Consider the following 20,077-nt stretch of genomic DNA (forward strand, 5'->3'; position numbering starts at 1 on the left):
ATACATCCAATAAGAGAGAGGAGGCACACTTTTGATCAAGAAAAAACATAAGCGCACGCCTTTGATCTCTCTCTCTTTTCTCTCTCTCTCTCTCTCTCTCTCTCTCTCTCTCACACACACACACACACACACACACACACACATAATACCATTTTATGGTGGTTAGCTGTTTTATTGTCATGCATTTTACAAGGTAAGATAACCATGTCCTGCATTCAAAACCACTGAAAATGTCTATGGTGGTGCTGTGCCTAATATTGTGCTGGTGTATGCTGGGTAATCGCACAGCTAGCGACTGGGTGACTTTATTCACCCGCTTCGGCTGTTATCAGTCCATATCCCCTAGATATGGACCATCTCCTGCTAGATTGTTCAGAAGGTTGTTATCATCCATCCAGATGGAGGATCACTAACAGGAGCGTGGGATGACTCCAGAATCCACTCTGGCTGCAATCCGGTGGATACAGCAGTGTGTACAGGTAAGACCGTTTAAACGGACAGCATTTATAGAATGACTATTAAAAGTCAGACCAGCGAGTGTCAATAATGTTAATGTGGTTATGTTAGTAATACACCGAGTGCTAATATAACAGCTTTAAGATGCATTTGTAGATGTTATTACGTGTTTTACCGTCTTTATGGTGCTAGCTTAAAGTTACGGTGTAAACGTTAGCTTATATTGGAGTAAAGCTGTTGCTGTTTAAACGATGTTAGCACAGAAATATTAGCTTCTGTCATGACTGACGAAGTTACTAGTTAATAAAGTTTCCAGTAAAGTGTTTAATCGCAGCCACAGACTGACAGCAAATATCTCGATTAGCTTCAGTGCATCTGTAATAAATATGTGCAAGTTTCAGTGCTTCGTTTAAACTGTATGATACTTATACTGACCCAGGGTCAGTGTAAAATACAATCCTAGCTGTGTGAACAAAGCCTGGCTCCTTTAATCCTGCATGAAAAACCTCAGGATGCAGGCTATTATTACTCTTTCCTGCTGGCACACCTGTCACACCTGAGAGTCAGCTAGAAACTTACAGTGACGTGGACATCATGCAAAGACTGCCAGACTCTGTAATACTGCAAATGATCAGTGACTCAAGTTAACACTAAACTTTAAACGGTACCTCTGTGTCTCTGTGTGCTGAACATTTAGGATTGAGTCAGGCTGCATCTGTGTTAGTCCTCTGACAGACTGGTGACCTGTCCAGGTGTGCTCTACCTATGACTACTGGGACAGGCTCTAGCTCCTGTAATAGAAATTTTATGTTATTCTCATTTAAAGCATTTAAGTGCTTATGCATATGCTTAGTTGTGACACTGTTATAGACTGTTCAATGAAAGTTTCTAAAACTAGATGAACTTACTTCAGCAGTTTGAGAAAACAACTCCCTTTACAGGTGCTGATAACGTCAAGGGCACAAAACAGCATAACCATTGATCCGTTAGGTTTCATAGCGAGACACGTGAAGTGGCAGAGCTGACATGACTGAACTGTGATGTTTGATGTGTGTTTGCTCTCCTGTGCACAGTAATAAATAGCATGATCACAGCTCTTTCTGTGTTGCAGACTTTATTAAAAAAATTCCATGACATCTACTATAACTGAACCAACCTGGTGCTCTTCATTTATGGAGGCTGTTGAGTCTGAATGTTGGATGTTGTGTATCTCGTGTTCTCTGGGCTTTGTTGTCCTCAGTCTTTTTGCAGGATCAGAAAACAAAACCGGGAGGCGCGTAAATGTTTCTTCTCCATGATGTTTCTTCAAATGTTTCTTCTGGATGATGATATGACCGTGACACGGGATGCCACCTTTGGTCTTGTGACGAAGCAAAGCTCAGGAAGAAGTGTGATTAAATGGTACCCACATGTTGAGAAGGATGTACAGGGCACCTGCAGCCAAATCCAAGCTTCAGCTTAGTTGTAGTTGCAGAATGCTATAGGACTGAGACATCTAAGGCATCAAATGTTTGATTAAACGGATGAAAAAGAGAAGTTTTTTCCCTATAATTATCACTTCTTAAAATCTGTAGCAACTTCAAGTCTGTCAGCATGCTGAGCATGCTCAAAATGTGACAATATATTTTTGTTCAATATTTAATTTCTTTCAGTTGCAATTGTTAAATGAAAAAATATATATTCTTATAATTTTTTATTAATCCTTTATTTATCCAGGTAAAAAATCTCATTGAGATTAAAAATCTCATTTCCAAGAGAGACCTGGCATCATAGCAACAAAAGTCACACACCACATAGGTATACAACATTTAAATTTAGCAAACGAATTTATCAAAAAAAAAACACATATATCTGTATTAGTTTTAGTAAATTAATTTGACACCTGTATTGAAAATACCATATTGTATTCATACAGAATCAGTATGGTATCATTGTTTGTCTGTTCACTGATTGTTGAAGCTAAGAGCTACTTTGATCTGTTTAGATCTAAAGTATCCAAAGTTGAGTTCTAATGTTTCTTCACCCCTGTGTGTGTGATATGTGATTTCCTACATGCTGGCAGGGCAGAGCAGCAGTTTGTGCTCACAGATGGTGACGGTGTGGAGAGACGGTGGTATTTCCTCAGAAGAACCAGCAGAGTCACAAAGGACACCAGTCCATCTCACCACCTTGACTTGCTGACTGATGTTCGTCTGCACTGCACAGAGGAAATCAACTGACCGAGGTTTGTCCAGTGACGTGTTATGAAATGTATATTTGTTTTATGCTTACAGATATGTTTTTCTTGACAGAGGCTCTGCAGAGGTTAGACAAAGCAGAGAAAACATGTGCTTTACATTTTACTGTGATTTATTGAGATATTTGTTGCCTGATGTTCAGCAGGAATGGAGAAATAGAATCAAAGGGAGATGTTTTTCCTGTTTTTGTAATGATGTAAGTAAATCTTCAATATTATTTATTTGCTTGGTTATATTAGGAGCGTTTCTGAGTGAGGGGGAGAGGAGTCATCATCCAGGTAAAGTGACGTGGATCAGTGGATACACTTGTCTCCCCTTTAAAGGAGACGATCCAAGTCATCCTTAAATGTTAGCGCTTTCAAATACACAAACATTTTTAAAGGACAAAAATGAACATCCAACTTTGACTGTAATACAAAATAAATCTTTGCATGTGTGTTTTCAAACTCTCAGATGGGCAGTATATCAGTCTTGGACTGTCTAACCTGCCGGAGCAGCACTGAATGACCACCGCACGAGCATGTTCCTGCAACATTCAGCATCTGATCCTTCATCTGTGTGCTTCTGCTTTTGGTAAGTAGAGTTACCCAACTCCAGTAACTCTAAACACATGCCATCCATTTCTAACGGCCTGGTTACTTCCTGTCAGTTACTTTAGAAACCATGTGGTCACCTGACCTAACACTGTTTCTTCTTCTTCCCCTTAATGTTGAAGTGTCAAATGTCAAACAGCTGGAGAGGAAACTACACCAGTGTACTGGGATGTTTCAGCAACACGTGCCAGATGCTGTTCCTTCATGGTGACATCACCAGAGGCAGTCCCGCCCACCTCAGGACCCATTGATTATGATGATCTGATCCATCAAACCCCCAGCAGGTGAACTTTATTCATGACATAACACCGCAACAATGTAAAAAATTAAACAGCAACAGTCTAAATGTAAAGTGCATTCTAAAGTCCTCTTCAATAAATTGTATGCAAAGAGTCATTCAGGTCACTACAGAACCCAGAGTCTTCATCTTCATCTGGTTGCTTCATTTTTTCTATCCTATATCAGATATTTTAAAGGTTAGCTTAGGTAAAGTTCCATTCTCATGGTGAGGCAAAGTGCTTTATGTGTGTGTGTGCGTGTCATGAACGGCTATAAAAGGCCTATAATTAAAGAACAAAGTGGGGTTTGAGTTCGAGTTGCGGCAGACTGTCACTACTTGTAAATGGAACGCAGCCTTCCTACGGCGGACAGCTAATAACAGGAATCGGACGCGGTCCAGCCAAGTCCACAGCAACCACCATAGCAACCGCCTAGCATGACCTTAAAAACATATTCTGTCTTCATAACTATCAAAATCGTGAAATGATTTGCAAAGTGTGAAAGTGTTACAGCTGCAGAGAGCTATGGCGGTATCTATGGAAGCTGTTTACATAGCTAATAATATACGATGTAACCATGGAGACAGTCAGTCACTTGAGCTAGCGGTGCATGTTTACTACAGTGAATAAGGTGATTGAGTGCACAGCGTCCACACTCTGCAGGGGGTAAAGACATTACTTCAATATTGTTTTATATTGATATATATTAGCCTTCTGTTGACCATCACCTCAGGTTCACCATTACAGTTTCAGATTACAGATGCACACTGTCTAAACACATTCAAAAACTCATGTCTCAGAAATAAGCACAGCTGTTCATGTTTGTCATTAGAGTTTTATTTGTAAGAAAATTATGAACTTCATATTGTGCATTAAATAAAAGAACATTTCACAACTCTGAGTCAACAGAAACAGGTAACAGAAATGTCTCTAATGTGTACAGTGTAGTGTAAGCATTAAAAGATCATAAAGGAAAAACTAACATTTATGTGAAACTAATTGTAATAAAAAATGAGCAGGTGCTTTATAGATTTAAAAGAAAGAATCTGAAAACAACACTTTTTTGGTCTAAGTGATCAAAGTAGAAAACAGAACTGATGTTCAAGAACAAACCGTAGCTGCACTAATATTACACATCTCCATTGTTGTGGTGAACAGACATGTTGCTTTTAAAACCACATGCAGTGTGTGACCATGACTGTTCACTGAGACCATGAACGCCACTTCGCTGAAGCATTCTTCTTCTTCTTCTTGCCATTAAATTGGAAGCAGAAGCAGCACGAGCTGATTTGATCTACTGAAAGGAAAAAGCAGAACATCTGAGTTGAAACCAGTCAGCTGAAATCATTAAGACAGGAACAAATTCAATGCAGTGTCTCAAGTGGCTTAGCCTGTTACAACTGTTGATACAAGCTAAATACGGTTAACACACAGTGTCAGGGAGCTCCAGTGTGGGAACTAGTGGCTTTAGGTTTGTAGTCATTTAACTTTCATCCATTCATTCATTTAATTCAGGAGGAAGAAATGCCAGGTTGGTGCAGGCTGGTTACATGCATTTGGTCCCATGCTGTCTTTAATTAAATGACTTGGTTCATTTTATGGCTGGGCTGTATGTGGGGTTATATCATGTTATTTGGGCAGGAGTACCTGTCCCCTGTTAGACTTAGAAAGTTTCTCCATAAGTAGAGTTTCTAACTCTTCTAGCACATCTGTGGCTGACAGCTTTTTGGTGGCTCTTTTTACCCCACACTGGTTGTGAGTGTGTAAATAGCCCCACTAGTTATTTTGGGTTGCAGTTAACTAGGGAGGAAGGGGTGGGTATGCCATGATTAGGTGAATAACAATTATATGTGATACATAAATTTCACAATGCATGCATATATCTCTATCAATTAAACCTGGCCTGAGGGCTGCCATTTTTTACATTCAGTTATTTCTCTTAGAAATGTTGGAACTAAATAATGAATGTGTTACAGCTAAAGTGAAACACTGGTCAGTGTAAATGGCTCATTGGGACACAGAAACCTTTAAATTAAACCTGATATCTAGTGTCAAACAATATCAAAGCTGTAAAAGATGTTTACATTCAGAATTTATAAAACTATGATTGTAAATAAATTCAAACAAGTGAGCTTTTCTCTTTGTGCTGAATATCAACACTGTGGTTTCTTAGACTGTAAGCTTTACTTTAGTGCAACCAGTTGCAGAAGCTGCCACTCCAAATGTCTTTTGATAACAAGAAAAAAATACCTTTTCAGTACACGGCCTGAAGTTCTTCTCCGACATCTTCTGCAATCGGCTTTGTCTGCTGGTTTGAAGACAATAAACCATAAAAAAGATGATTTAGTCACTTTGTCTGCGTCATGCAGCTCGAATGTGTCGTGTAACGATGTTGAATAGCCGTCGTTATCCCTCTGCTTTGAGCCTTTTATCAAAAGTTACAGCTAACTTCATGAAGTTGTACAAAAAGGCTTCATTTCGCCGAGACAGTGCGTTTCTGACTATTACATGCATTTGAATGGAGTTCTTGCACGAAACAAAGTATAAGTTTTCATTATGTGAATAACTTGTATTTTACACTGACCCTGGGTCAGTATCAACTTCATGAAGACAGCTGTAACTTTTGATAGAGGACTCACACACACACATATTTATGGCTTTGCCTTATAGAATTCAGCATCTCCGTGCTGAGGAAATAGGTTTTGCAGCTGTTTGAGCTAAGATTTTCAAGTTATTCACAAATTGAAAACCTATACTTTGTGTCGGGCGAGAACTCCATTCAAATGCATGTAATAGCGAGAAACGCACTAACGTGGTGAAATAAAGCGTTTTTCCATAAACTTCATAAAGACAGCTGTAAATTTTGAGAGAAGACTCACACACACATTGGGGGGATATTGAAGTCTATAAGATAAAGCCATGAATATGTTTGTCTGAGTCTTCTATCAAAAGTTACAGCAAGCTCTATGAAGTTGATGAGAAACGCTTTACTTCGCCAAGACAGTGCGTTTCTCACTGTTACATGCATTTGAATTTAGTTCTTGCCCGACACAAAGTATAGGTTTTAATTTGTGAATAACTTGAAAATCTTAGCTCAAACAGCTGCAAAACCTATTTCCTGAGCACTGAGATGCTGAATTCTATAAGGCAAAGCCATAAATATGTGTGTGTGATTCTTCTATCAACAGTTACAGCTGTCTTCTTGAAGTTGATACTGACCCACGGTCAGTGTAAAATACAATCCTAGCTGTGTGAACAAAGCTTGGCTCCTTTAATCCTGCATGACAAACCTCAGGATGCAGGTTATTATTACTCTTTCCTGCTGGCACACCTGAGAGTCAGCTAGAAACTTACAGTGACGTGGACATCATGCAAAGACTGCCAGACTCTGTAATACTGTGAATGATCAGTGACTCAAGTTAACACTAAACTTTAAACAGTACCTCTGTGTCTCTGTGTGCTGAACATTTAGGATTGAGTCTGCATTGACTTTATTTATTGAGACTTTAATGTGCTAAAAGCAGGTTGAAGACAGCTCAGAAACATTTGAAGATTAAAATTTAGCATTATGGCTGCTGGTGGTTTGTAAAGCCTATACTCAGCTGTAGTTTTTGTTACTAATTTATGTTTGTTGTTGTTTAACACAGATTTCAGAAGAGCAAATATGCTTAATAGTTTAACTAGATTTCATTTGTCAGTGTGGGACTGCTGAGTCACCTGAAGAACTCATTTCATTCATTCTCCACATGATGTTCATATACAGAAATGTTTCACAGGAACTGGTTCCTCCCAAACTGTGAACTAGTGTGTTTCCATAGATTATCTCTGTATGAATGTACTTTTAAATGAAGGCAAGTGTTTGTCCTTTTTTGTTCCTCAGTTACAGTACGTGATATCTTGATATCAGGCGGTCAACACTGGGGGAAGACAAGAAGCAGACGTACTTCCAAGAGGGAGCTGCAGTGAGGACACAGCCAGGTCACTGAGGTCAGAGGTCAGAATCTGAAACAGCTCAGGTTTATATTTTAGGGGTTATAAAAAATCAAAATGTATTTATGAAGAAACCTTTAAATAATAGTCATAATTATGATTATTATAAGAAATATCAAACATTTAAGTGGATTTTCTGTTACACATATTGTATTAGCCCTGCAATAAACTGGCAGCCTGTCTTTGTCCTGTATCAGCTGGGATAGGCTTCATCCTCCCGCAACCCTGAATTGGATACATTGTATTCCAATTATGTAATCTGATCATTTACAAACTCAAGGTATCTAATCAAAATGTAAGTAATAATTATAAAATGGGAAAGCAGAAATAAGTGTGACATAAATGTAAATGTGTTAGCTGACATAGAGGACAGCTACATGTAGTCTGAAAAACCTTTGTTGTCAAGTTTGCAGGTATATCAGCACGAGACATTCTTACATAGAAGAGTCTGTTAAAGTCTCTAACTCAGCGAAGCATTATTGGTCCCGTCTGTTTGGATAAATATAGTAAGTTGATGTTTGTCCATTTATTGACACATTTTCTTAAGTGCTTATCCAGTTCAGGATCACAGTGGAGCTGCAGCTGGATATGTTCATTAAATAAACCTTACAAAAGTTAACAATAAACCTGCATCCATGTACGTTGTTGTCCACAGGATAAGAAAATCAAACTGGAACACTGTGGAACATGTTAATAAATGTTTGTGTGTTTATGCCTGTGTCTTTCACAGGAGGCGCTGGAAGGTTTCCCTAATAGTTCCTGGTGAATCAAAGCAGAACCATAAAGGTTGCTGGATTGCATGATGGCCTTACCCCTGAGCAGTCATCCTGTTAAAGGAGGAACCAGTTAGAAGCTGTTTTCAAAGTAGCTGAGCAGATTTCATCTCAAGTAAGCGATTAACTGTTTGTTCATCTGTTCTGCCACTTAAAGAGCATTTAAGGACGTCTTTTGAGTGTCCAGCTGAATTAATTCTACTGGCTCTCATGGTCATTTGTTATTATAAACATATTTTTCATGTTCATCCAGCTATTTAGTAAATTCTATCTATTTAGTAAAATCCGTCAGCTATAAAATGTAATATAAATATAAAAAATATCTAAATATCTCCTGCACTTTATATTTTAATGATGTAAGTCTGTTATCGTGTTACATTAGCATTCCTCACATATCAATGAGATGCTGTACAGTACAATCCTACTGATGCAGCAGAGGGATAACGACGGCTATTCAACATCGTTACACGACACATTCGAGCTGCATGACACAGACAAAGTGACTAAATCATCTTTTTTATGGTTTATTGTCTTCAAACCAGCAGACAAAGCCGATTGCAGAAGATTTCGGAGAAGAACTTCAGGCCGTGTACTGAAAAGGTATTTTTTTCTTGTTATCAAAAGACATTTGGAGTGGCAGCTTCTGCAACTGGTTGCACTAAAGTAAAGCTTACAGTCTAAGAAACCACAGTGTTGATATTCAGCACAAAGAGAAAAGCTCACTTGTTTGAATTTATTTACAATCATAGTTTTATAAATTCTGAATGTAAACATCTTTTACAGCTTTGATATTGTTTGACACTAGATATCAGGTTTAATTTAAAGGTTTCTGTGTCCCAATGAGCCATTTACACTGACCAGTGTTTCACTTTAACTGTAACACATTCATTATTTAGTTCCAACATTTCTAAGAGAAATAACTGAATGTAAAAAATGGCAGCCCTCAGGCCAGGTTTAATTGATAGAGATATATGCATGCATTGTGAAATTTATGTATCACATATAATTGTTATTCACCTAATCATGGCATACCCACCCCTTCCTCCCTAGTTAACTGCAACCCAAAATAACTAGTGGGGCTATTTACACACTCACAACCAGTGTGGGGTAAAAAGAGCCACCAAAAAGCTGTCAGCCACAGATGTGCTAGAAGAGTTAGAAACTCTACTTATGGAGAAACTTTCTAAGTCTAACAGGGGGCAGGTACTCCTGCCCAAATAACATGATATAACCCCACATACAGCCCAGCCATAAAATGAACCAAGTCATTTAATTAAAGACAGCATGGGACCAAATGCATGTAACCAGCCTGCACCAACCTGGCATTTCTTCCTCCTGAATTAAATGAATGAATGGATGAAAGTTAAATGACTACAAACCTAAAGCCACTAGTTCCCACACTGGAGCTCCCTGACACTGTGTGTTAACCGTATTTAGCTTGTATCAACAGTTGTAACAGGCTAAGCCACTTGAGACACTGCATTGAATTTGTTCCTGTCTTAATGATTTCAGCTGACTGGTTTCAACTCAGATGTTCTGCTTTTTCCTTTCAGTAGATCAAATCAGCTCGTGCTGCTTCTGCTTCCAATTTAATGGCAAGAAGAAGAAGAAGAATGCTTCAGCGAAGTGGCGTTCATGGTCTCAGTGAACAGTCATGGTCACACACTGCATGTGGTTTTAAAAGCAACATGTCTGTTCAGTACAACGATCGAGATGTGTAATATTAGTGCAGCTACGGTTTGTTCTTGAACATCAGTTCTGTTTTCTACTTTGATCACTTAGACCAAAAAAGTGTTGTTTTCAGATTCTTTCTTTTAAATCTATAAAGCACCTGCTCATTTTTTATTACAATTAGTTTCACATAAATGTTAGTTTTTCCTTTATGATCTTTTAATGCTTACACTACACTGTACACATTAGAGACATTTCTGTTACCTGTTTCTGTTGACTCAGAGTTGTGAAATGTTCTTTTATTTAATGCACAATATGAAGTTCATAATTTTCTTACAAATAAAACTCTAATGACAAACATGAACAGCTGTGCTTATTTCTGAGACATGAGTTTTTGAATGTGTTTAGACAGTGTGCATCTGTAATCTGAAACTGTAATGGTGAACCTGAGGTGATGGTCAACAGAAGGCTAATATATATCAATATAAAACAATATTGAAGTAATGTCTTTACCCCCTGCAGAGTGTGGACGCTGTGCACTCAATCACCTTATTCACTGTAGTAAACATGCACCGCTAGCTCAAGTGACTGACTGTCTCCATGGTTACATCGTATATTATTAGCTATGTAAACAGCTTCCATAGATACCGCCATAGCTCTCTGCAGCTGTAACACTTTCACACTTTGCAAATCATTTCACGATTTTGATAGTTATGAAGACAGAATATGTTTTTAAGGTCATGCTAGGCGGTTGCTATGGTGGTTGCTGTGGACTTGGCTGGACCGCGTCCGATTCCTGTTATTAGCTGTCCGCAGTAGGAAGGCTGCGTTCCATTTACAAGTAGTGACAGTCTGCCGCAACTCGAACTCAAACCCCACTTTGTTCTTTAATTATAGGCCTTTTATAGCCGTTCATGACACGCACACACACACATAAAGCACTTTGCCTCACCATGAGAATGGAACTTTACCTAAGCTAACCTTTAAAATATCTGATATAGGATAGAAAAAATGAAGCAACCAGAGATTTAATGATGAAGACTCTAAAACCCACTGTCTTGAAAAGCGTTTTTGTACAACTTCATATAAATAGCTGTAACTTTTGATAGAAGATTCAGATATACGTATTCATGACTTTATCTTATAGAACTCAATGTCCCCGTGCTGGGCAAACAGGTTTTGCAGCCGTTTGAGCTAAGATTTTAAAATTATTCACATAATGAAAACCTATACTTTGTTTCAGGCGAGTTTCCCATTCAAATGCATGTAACAGTGAGAAACGCATTGTCTTGGCGAAATAAAACGTTTTTGAACAACTTCATATAAATCGCTGTAACTTTTGATAGAAGACTCAGACAAACATGTTTATGGCTTTATCTTATAGAACTCAATATCCCCGTGCTGGGCAAACAGAACAGGTTTTGCAGCCGTTTGAGCTAAGATTTTAAAATTATTCACATAATGAAAACCTATACTTTGTCTCAGGCGAGTTTCCCATTCAAATGCATGTAACAGTGAGAAACGCATTGTCTTGGCGAAATAAAGCGTTTTTGAACAACTTCATATAAATCGCTGTAACTTTTGATAGAAGACTCAGACAAACATGTTTATGGCTTTATCTTATAGAACTCAATATCCCCGTGCTGGGCAAACAGGTTTTGCAGCCGTTTGAGCTAAGATTTTAAAATTATTCACATAATGAAAACCTATACTTTGTCTCAGGCGAGTTTCCCATTCAAATGCATGTAACAGTGAGAAACGCATTGTCTTGGCGAAATAAAGCGTTTTTGAACAACTTCATATAAATCGCTGTAACTTTTGATAGAAGACTCAGACAAACATGTTTATGGCTTTATCTTATAGAACTCAATATCCCCGTGCTGGGCAAACAGAACAGGTTTTGCAGCCGTTTGAGCTAAGATTTTAAAATTATTCACATAATGAAAACCTATACTTTGTTTCAGGCGAGTTTCCCATTCAAATGCATGTAACAGTGAGAAACGCATTGTCTTGGCGAAATAAAGCGTTTTTGAACAACTTCATATAAATCGCTGTAACTTTTGATAGAAGACTCAGACAAACATGTTTATGGCTTTATCTTATAGAACTCAATATCCCCGTGCTGGGCAAACAGGTTTTGCAGCCGTTTGAGCTAAGATTTTAAAATTATTCACATAATGAAAACCTATACTTTGTCTCAGGCGAGTTTCCCATTCAAATGCATGTAACAGTGAGAAACGCATTGTCTTGGCGAAATAAAGCGTTTTTGAACAACTTCATATAAATCGCTGTAACTTTTGATAGAAGACTCAGACAAACATGTTTATGGCTTTATCTTATAGAACTCAATATCCCCGTGCTGGGCAAACAGGTTTTGCAGCCGTTTGAGCTAAGATTTTAAAATTATTCACATAATGAAAACCTATACTTTGTCTCAGGCGAGTTTCCCATTCAAATGCATGTAACAGTGAGAAACGCATTGTCTTGGCGAAATAAAGCGTTTTTGAACAACTTCATATAAATCGCTGTAACTTTTGATAGAAGACTCAGACAAACATGTTTATGGCTTTATCTTATAGAACTCAATATCCCCGTGCTGGGCAAACAGGTTTTGCAGCCGTTTGAGCTAAGATTTTAAAATTATTCACATAATGAAAACCTATACTTTGTTTCAGGCGAGTTTCCCATTCAAATGCATGTAACAGTGAGAAACGCATTGTCTTGGCGAAATAAAGCGTTTTTGAACAACTTCATATAAATCGCTGTAACTTTTGATAGAAGACTCAGACAAACATGTTTATGGCTTTATCTTATAGAACTCAATATCCCCGTGCTGGGCAAACAGAACAGGTTTTGCAGCCGTTTGAGCTAAGATTTTAAAATTATTCACATAATGAAAACCTATACTTTGTTTCAGGCGAGTTTCCCATTCAAATGCATGTAACAGTGAGAAACGCATTGTCTTGGCGAAATAAAGCGTTTTTGAACAACTTCATATAAATCGCTGTAACTTTTGATAGAAGACTCAGACAAACATGTTTATGGCTTTATCTTATAGAACTCAATATCCCCGTGCTGGGCAAACAGGTTTTGCAGCCGTTTGAGCTAAGATTTTAAAATTATTCACATAATGAAAACCTATACTTTGTCTCAGGCGAGTTTCCCATTCAAATGCATGTAACAGTGAGAAACGCATTGTCTTGGCGAAATAAAGCGTTTTTGAACAACTTCATATAAATCGCTGTAACTTTTGATAGAAGACTCAGACAAACATGTTTATGGCTTTATCTTATAGAACTCAATATCCCCGTGCTGGGCAAACAGGTTTTGCAGCCGTTTGAGCTAAGATTTTAAAATTATTCACATAATGAAAACCTATACTTTGTTTCAGGCGAGTTTCCCATTCAAATGCATGTAACAGTGAGAAACGCATTGTCTTGGCGAAATAAAGCGTTTTTGAACAACTTCATATAAATCGCTGTAACTTTTGATAGAAGACTCAGACAAACATGTTTATGGCTTTATCTTATAGAACTCAATATCCCCGTGCTGGGCAAACAGAACAGGTTTTGCAGCCGTTTGAGCTAAGATTTTAAAATTATTCACATAATGAAAACCTATACTTTGTTTCAGGCGAGTTTCCCATTCAAATGCATGTAACAGTGAGAAACGCATTGTCTTGGCGAAATAAAGCGTTTTTGAACAACTTCATATAAATCGCTGTAACTTTTGATAGAAGACTCAGACAAACATGTTTATGGCTTTATCTTATAGAACTCAATATCCCCGTGCTGGGCAAACAGAACAGGTTTTGCAGCCGTTTGAGCTAAGATTTTAAAATTATTCACATAATGAAAACCTATACTTTGTTTCGGGCGAGTTTCCCATTCAAATGCATGTAACAGTGAGAAACGCATTGTCTTGGCGAAATAAAGCGTTTTTGAACAACTTCATATAAATCGCTGTAACTTTTGATAGAAGACTCAGACAAACATGTTTATGGCTTTATCTTATAGAACTCAATATCCCCGTGCTGGGCAAACAGGTTTTGCAGCCGTTTGAGCTAAGATTTTAAAATTATTCACATAATGAAAACCTATACTTTGTCTCAGGCGAGTTTCCCATTCAAATGCATGTAACAGTGAGAAACGCATTGTCTTGGCGAAATAAAGCGTTTTTGAACAACTTCATATAAATCGCTGTAACTTTTGATAGAAGACTCAGACAAACATGTTTATGGCTTTATCTTATAGAACTCAATATCCCCGTGCTGGGCAAACAGAACAGGTTTTGCAGCCGTTTGAGCTAAGATTTTAAAATTATTCACATAATGAAAACCTATACTTTGTTTCGGGCGAGTTTCCCATTCAAATGCATGTAACAGTGAGAAACGCATTGTCTTGGCGAAATAAAGCGTTTTTGAACAACTTCATATAAATCGCTGTAACTTTTCATAGAAGACTCGGACAAACATGTTTATGGCTTTATATTATAGAACTCAATATCCCCGTGCTGGGCAAACAGGTTTTGCAGCCGTTTGAGCTAAGATTTTAAAATTATTCACATAATGAAAACCTATACTTTGTCTCAGGCGAGTTTCCCATTCAAATGCATGTAACAGTGAGAAACGCATTGTCTTGGCGAAATAAAGCGTTTTTGAACAACTTCATATAAATCGCTGTAACTTTTCATAGAAGACTCAGACAAACATGTTTATGGCTTTATATTATAGAACTCAATATCCCCGTGCTGGGCAAACAGGTTTTGCAGCCGTTTGAGCTAAGATTTTAAAATTATTCACATAATGAAAACCTATACTTTGTTTCAGGCGAGTTTCCCATTCAAATGCATGTAACAGTGAGAAACGCATTGTCTTGGCGAAATAAAGCGTTTTTGAACAACTTCATATAAATCGCTGTAACTTTTGATAGAAGACTCAGACAAACATGTTTATGGCTTTATCTTATAGAACTCAATATCCCCGTGCTGGGCAAACAGGTTTTGCAGCCGTTTGAGCTAAGATTTTAAAATTATTCACATAATGAAAACCTATACTTTGTCTCAGGCGAGTTTCCCATTCAAATGCATGTAACAGTGAGAAACGCATTGTCTTGGCGAAATAAAGCGTTTTTGAACAACTTCATATAAATCGCTGTAACTTTTGATAGAAGACTCAGACAAACATGTTTATGGCTTTATCTTATAGAACTCAGTATCCCCGTGCTGGGCAAACAGAACAGGTTTTGCAGCCGTTTGAGCTAAGATTTTAAAATTATTCACATAATGAAAACCTATACTTTGTCTCAGGCGAGTTTCCCATTCAAATGCATGTAACAGTGAGAAACGCATTGTCTTGGCGAAATAAAGCGTTTTTGAACAACTTCATATAAATCGCTGTAACTTTTGATAGAAGACTCAGACAAACATGTTTATGGCTTTATCTTATAGAACTCAATATCCCCGTGCTGGGCAAACAGAACAGGTTTTGCAGCCGTTTGAGCTAAGATTTTAAAATTATTCACATAATGAAAACCTATACTTTGTTTCGGGCGAGTTTCCCATTCAAATGCATGTAACAGTGAGAAACGCATTGTCTTGGCGAAATAAAGCGTTTTTGAACAACTTCATATAAATCGCTGTAACTTTTGATAGAAGACTCAGACAAACATGTTTATGGCTTTATCTTATAGAACTCAATATCCCCGTGCTGGGCAAACAGGTTTTGCAGCCGTTTGAGCTAAGATTTTAAAATTATTCACATAATGAAAACCTATACTTTGTCTCAGGCGAGTTTCCCATTCAAATGCATGTAACAGTGAGAAACGCATTGTCTTGGCGAAATAAAGCGTTTTTGAACAACTTCATATAAATCGCTGTAACTTTTGATAGAAGACTCAGACAAACATGTTTATGGCTTTATCTTATAGAACTCAATATCCCCGTGCTGGGCAAACAGAACAGGTTTTGCAGCCGTTTGAGCTAAGATTTTAAAATTATTCACATAATGAAAACCTATACTTTGTTTCAGGCGAGTTTCCCATTCAAATGCATGTAACAGTGAGAAACGCATTGTCTTGGCGAAATAAAGCGTTTTTGAACAACTTCATATAAATCGCTGTAACTTTTGATAGAAGACTCAGACAAACATGTTTATGGCTTTATCTTATAGAACTCAATATCCCCGTGCTGGGCAAACAGGTTTTGCAGCCGTTTGAGCTAAGATTTTAAAATTATTCACATAATGAAAACCTATACTTTGTTTCAGGCGAGTTTCCCATTCAAATGCATGTAACAGTGAGAAACGCATTGTCTTGGCGAAATAAAGCGTTTTTGAACAACTTCATATAAATCGCTGTAACTTTTGATAGAAGACTCAGACAAACATGTTTATGGCTTTATCTTATAGAACTCAATATCCCCGTGCTGGGCAAACAGAACAGGTTTTGCAGCCGTTTGAGCTAAGATTTTAAAATTATTCACATAATGAAAACCTATACTTTGTTTCAGGCGAGTTTCCCATTCAAATGCATGTAACAGTGAGAAACGCATTGTCTTGGCGAAATAAAGCGTTTTTGAACAACTTCATATAAATCGCTGTAACTTTTGATAGAAGACTCAGACAAACATGTTTATGGCTTTATCTTATAGAACTCAATATCCCCGTGCTGGGCAAACAGGTTTTGCAGCCGTTTGAGCTAAGATTTTAAAATTATTCACATAATGAAAACCTATACTTTGTTTCAGGCGAGTTTCCCATTCAAATGCATGTAACAGTGAGAAACGCATTGTCTTGGCGAAATAAAGCGTTTTTGAACAACTTCATATAAATCGCTGTAACTTTTCATAGAAGACTCAGACAAACATGTTTATGGCTTTATATTATAGAACTCAATATCCCCGTGCTGGGCAAACAGGTTTTGCAGCCGTTTGAGCTAAGATTTTAAAATTATTCACATAATGAAAACCTATACTTTGTTTCAGGCGAGTTTCCCATTCAAATGCATGTAACAGTGAGAAACGCATTGTCTTGGCGAAATAAAGCGTTTTTGAACAACTTCATATAAATCGCTGTAACTTTTGATAGAAGACTCAGACAAACATGTTTATGGCTTTATCTTATAGAACTCAGTATCCCCGTGCTGGGCAAACAGAACAGGTTTTGCAGCCGTTTGAGCTAAGATTTTAAAATTATTCACATAATGAAAACCTATACTTTGTCTCAGGCGAGTTTCCCATTCAAATGCATGTAACAGTGAGAAACGCATTGTCTTGGCGAAATAAAGCGTTTTTGAACAACTTCATATAAATCGCTGTAACTTTTGATAGAAGACTCAGACAAACATGTTTATGGCTTTATCTTATAGAACTCAATATCCCCGTGCTGGGCAAACAGAACAGGTTTTGCAGCCGTTTGAGCTAAGATTTTAAAATTATTCACATAATGAAAACCTATACTTTGTTTCGGGCGAGTTTCCCATTCAAATGCATGTAACAGTGAGAAACGCATTGTCTTGGCGAAATAAAGCGTTTTTGAACAACTTCATATAAATCGCTGTAACTTTTGATAGAAGACTCAGACAAACATGTTTATGGCTTTATCTTATAGAACTCAATATCCCCGTGCTGGGCAAACAGGTTTTGCAGCCGTTTGAGCCAAGATTTTAAAATTATTCACATAATGAAAACCTATACTTTGTTTCAGGCGAGTTTCCCATTCAAATGCATGTAACAGTGAGAAACGCATTGTCTTGGCGAAATAAAGCGTTTTTGAACAACTTCATATAAATCGCTGTAACTTTTGATAGAAGACTCAGACAAACATGTTTATGGCTTTATCTTATAGAACTCAATATCCCCGTGCTGGGCAAACAGGTTTTGCAGCCGTTTGAGCTAAGATTTTAAAATTATTCACATAATGAAAACCTATACTTTGTCTCAGGCGAGTTTCCCATTCAAATGCATGTAACAGTGAGAAACGCATTGTCTTGGCGAAATAAAGCGTTTTTGAACAACTTCATATAAATCGCTGTAACTTTTGATAGAAGACTCAGACAAACATGTTTATGGCTTTATCTTATAGAACTCAATATCCCCGTGCTGGGCAAACAGAACAGGTTTTGCAGCCGTTTGAGCTAAGATTTTAAAATTATTCACATAATGAAAACCTATACTTTGTTTCAGGCGAGTTTCCCATTCAAATGCATGTAACAGTGAGAAACGCATTGTCTTGGCGAAATAAAGCGTTTTTGAACAACTTCATATAAATCGCTGTAACTTTTGATAGAAGACTCAGACAAACATGTTTATGGCTTTATCTTATAGAACTCAATATCCCCGTGCTGGGCAAACAGGTTTTGCAGCCGTTTGAGCTAAGATTTTAAAATTATTCACATAATGAAAACCTATACTTTGTTTCAGGCGAGTTTCCCATTCAAATGCATGTAACAGTGAGAAACGCATTGTCTTGGCGAAATAAAGCGTTTTTGAACAACTTCATATAAATCGCTGTAACTTTTGATAGAAGACTCAGACAAACATGTTTATGGCTTTATCTTATAGAACTCAATATCCCCGTGCTGGGCAAACAGAACAGGTTTTGCAGCCGTTTGAGCTAAGATTTTAAAATTATTCACATAATGAAAACCTATACTTTGTTTCAGGCGAGTTTCCCATTCAAATGCATGTAACAGTGAGAAACGCATTGTCTTGGCGAAATAAAGCGTTTTTGAACAACTTCATATAAATCGCTGTAACTTTTGATAGAAGACTCAGACAAACATGTTTATGGCTTTATCTTATAGAACTCAATATCCCCGTGCTGGGCAAACAGAACAGGTTTTGCAGCCGTTTGAGCTAAGATTTTAAAATTATTCACATAATGAAAACCTATACTTTGTTTCGGGCGAGTTTCCCATTCAAATGCATGTAACAGTGAGAAACGCATTGTCTTGGCGAAATAAAGCGTTTTTGAACAACTTCATATAAATCGCTGTAACTTTTGATAGAAGACTCAGACAAACATGTTTATGGCTTTATCTTATAGAACTCAATATCCCCGTGCTGGGCAAACAGGTTTTGCAGCCGTTTGAGCTAAGATTTTAAAATTATTCACATAATGAAAACCTATACTTTGTCTCAGGCGAGTTTCCCATTCAAATGCATGTAACAGTGAGAAACGCATTGTCTTGGCGAAATAAAGCGTTTTTGAACAACTTCATATAAATCGCTGTAACTTTTGATAGAAGACTCAGACAAACATGTTTATGGCTTTATCTTATAGAACTCAATATCCCCGTGCTGGGCAAACAGAACAGGTTTTGCAGCCGTTTGAGCTAAGATTTTAAAATTATTCACATAATGAAAACCTATACTTTGTTTCAGGCGAGTTTCCCATTCAAATGCATGTAACAGTGAGAAACGCATTGTCTTGGCGAAATAAAGCGTTTTTGAACAACTTCATATAAATCGCTGTAACTTTTGATAGAAGACTCAGACAAACATGTTTATGGCTTTATCTTATAGAACTCAATATCCCCGTGCTGGGCAAACAGGTTTTGCAGCCGTTTGAGCTAAGATTTTAAAATTATTCACATAATGAAAACCTATACTTTGTTTCAGGCGAGTTTCCCATTCAAATGCATGTAACAGTGAGAAACGCATTGTCTTGGCGAAATAAAGCGTTTTTGAACAACTTCATATAAATCGCTGTAACTTTTCATAGAAGACTCAGACAAACATGTTTATGGCTTTATATTATAGAACTCAATATCCCCGTGCTGGGCAAACAGGTTTTGCAGCCGTTTGAGCTAAGATTTTAAAATTATTCACATAATGAAAACCTATACTTTGTTTCAGGCGAGTTTCCCATTCAAATGCATGTAACAGTGAGAAACGCATTGTCTTGGCGAAATAAAGCGTTTTTGAACAACTTCATATAAATCGCTGTAACTTTTGATAGAAGACTCAGACAAACATGTTTATGGCTTTATCTTATAGAACTCAATATCCCCGTGCTGGGCAAACAGGTTTTGCAGCCGTTTGAGCTAAGATTTTAAAATTATTCACATAATGAAAACCTA

At 37.4% G+C, this 20,077-nt stretch overlaps 1 long non-coding RNA gene across 13 annotated transcripts; it reads left to right on the forward strand.

Annotated features, from left to right (window-relative positions):
* Positions 1-95: 95 nt before the first annotated feature.
* Positions 96-10,356, forward strand: LOC309693820. Of its 13 annotated transcripts, none has more exons than XR_014272709.1 (10): positions 96-1,857; positions 2,524-2,680; positions 2,933-3,041; positions 3,147-3,266; positions 3,409-3,570; positions 7,445-7,558; positions 7,961-8,060; positions 8,285-8,442; positions 8,870-8,927; positions 9,881-10,356. It is a non-coding gene; the product is annotated as an uncharacterized lncRNA (long non-coding RNA). The 13 variants fall into 13 exon arrangements; XR_014272711.1 differs by lacking the exon at positions 7,961-8,060 and adding an exon at positions 2,173-2,253 and having other exon boundaries at positions 97-1,857; positions 2,519-2,680; positions 9,881-10,350; XR_014272719.1 differs by lacking the exon at positions 7,961-8,060 and having other exon boundaries at positions 98-479; positions 1,697-1,857; positions 9,881-10,341.
* Positions 10,357-20,077: the final 9,721 nt, after the last annotated feature.

The sequence above is a fragment of the Aulonocara stuartgranti genome, assembly GCF_965226115.1.
Source record: "Aulonocara stuartgranti genome assembly, chromosome: 18".
Taxonomy (NCBI): domain Eukaryota; kingdom Metazoa; phylum Chordata; class Actinopteri; order Cichliformes; family Cichlidae; genus Aulonocara; species Aulonocara stuartgranti.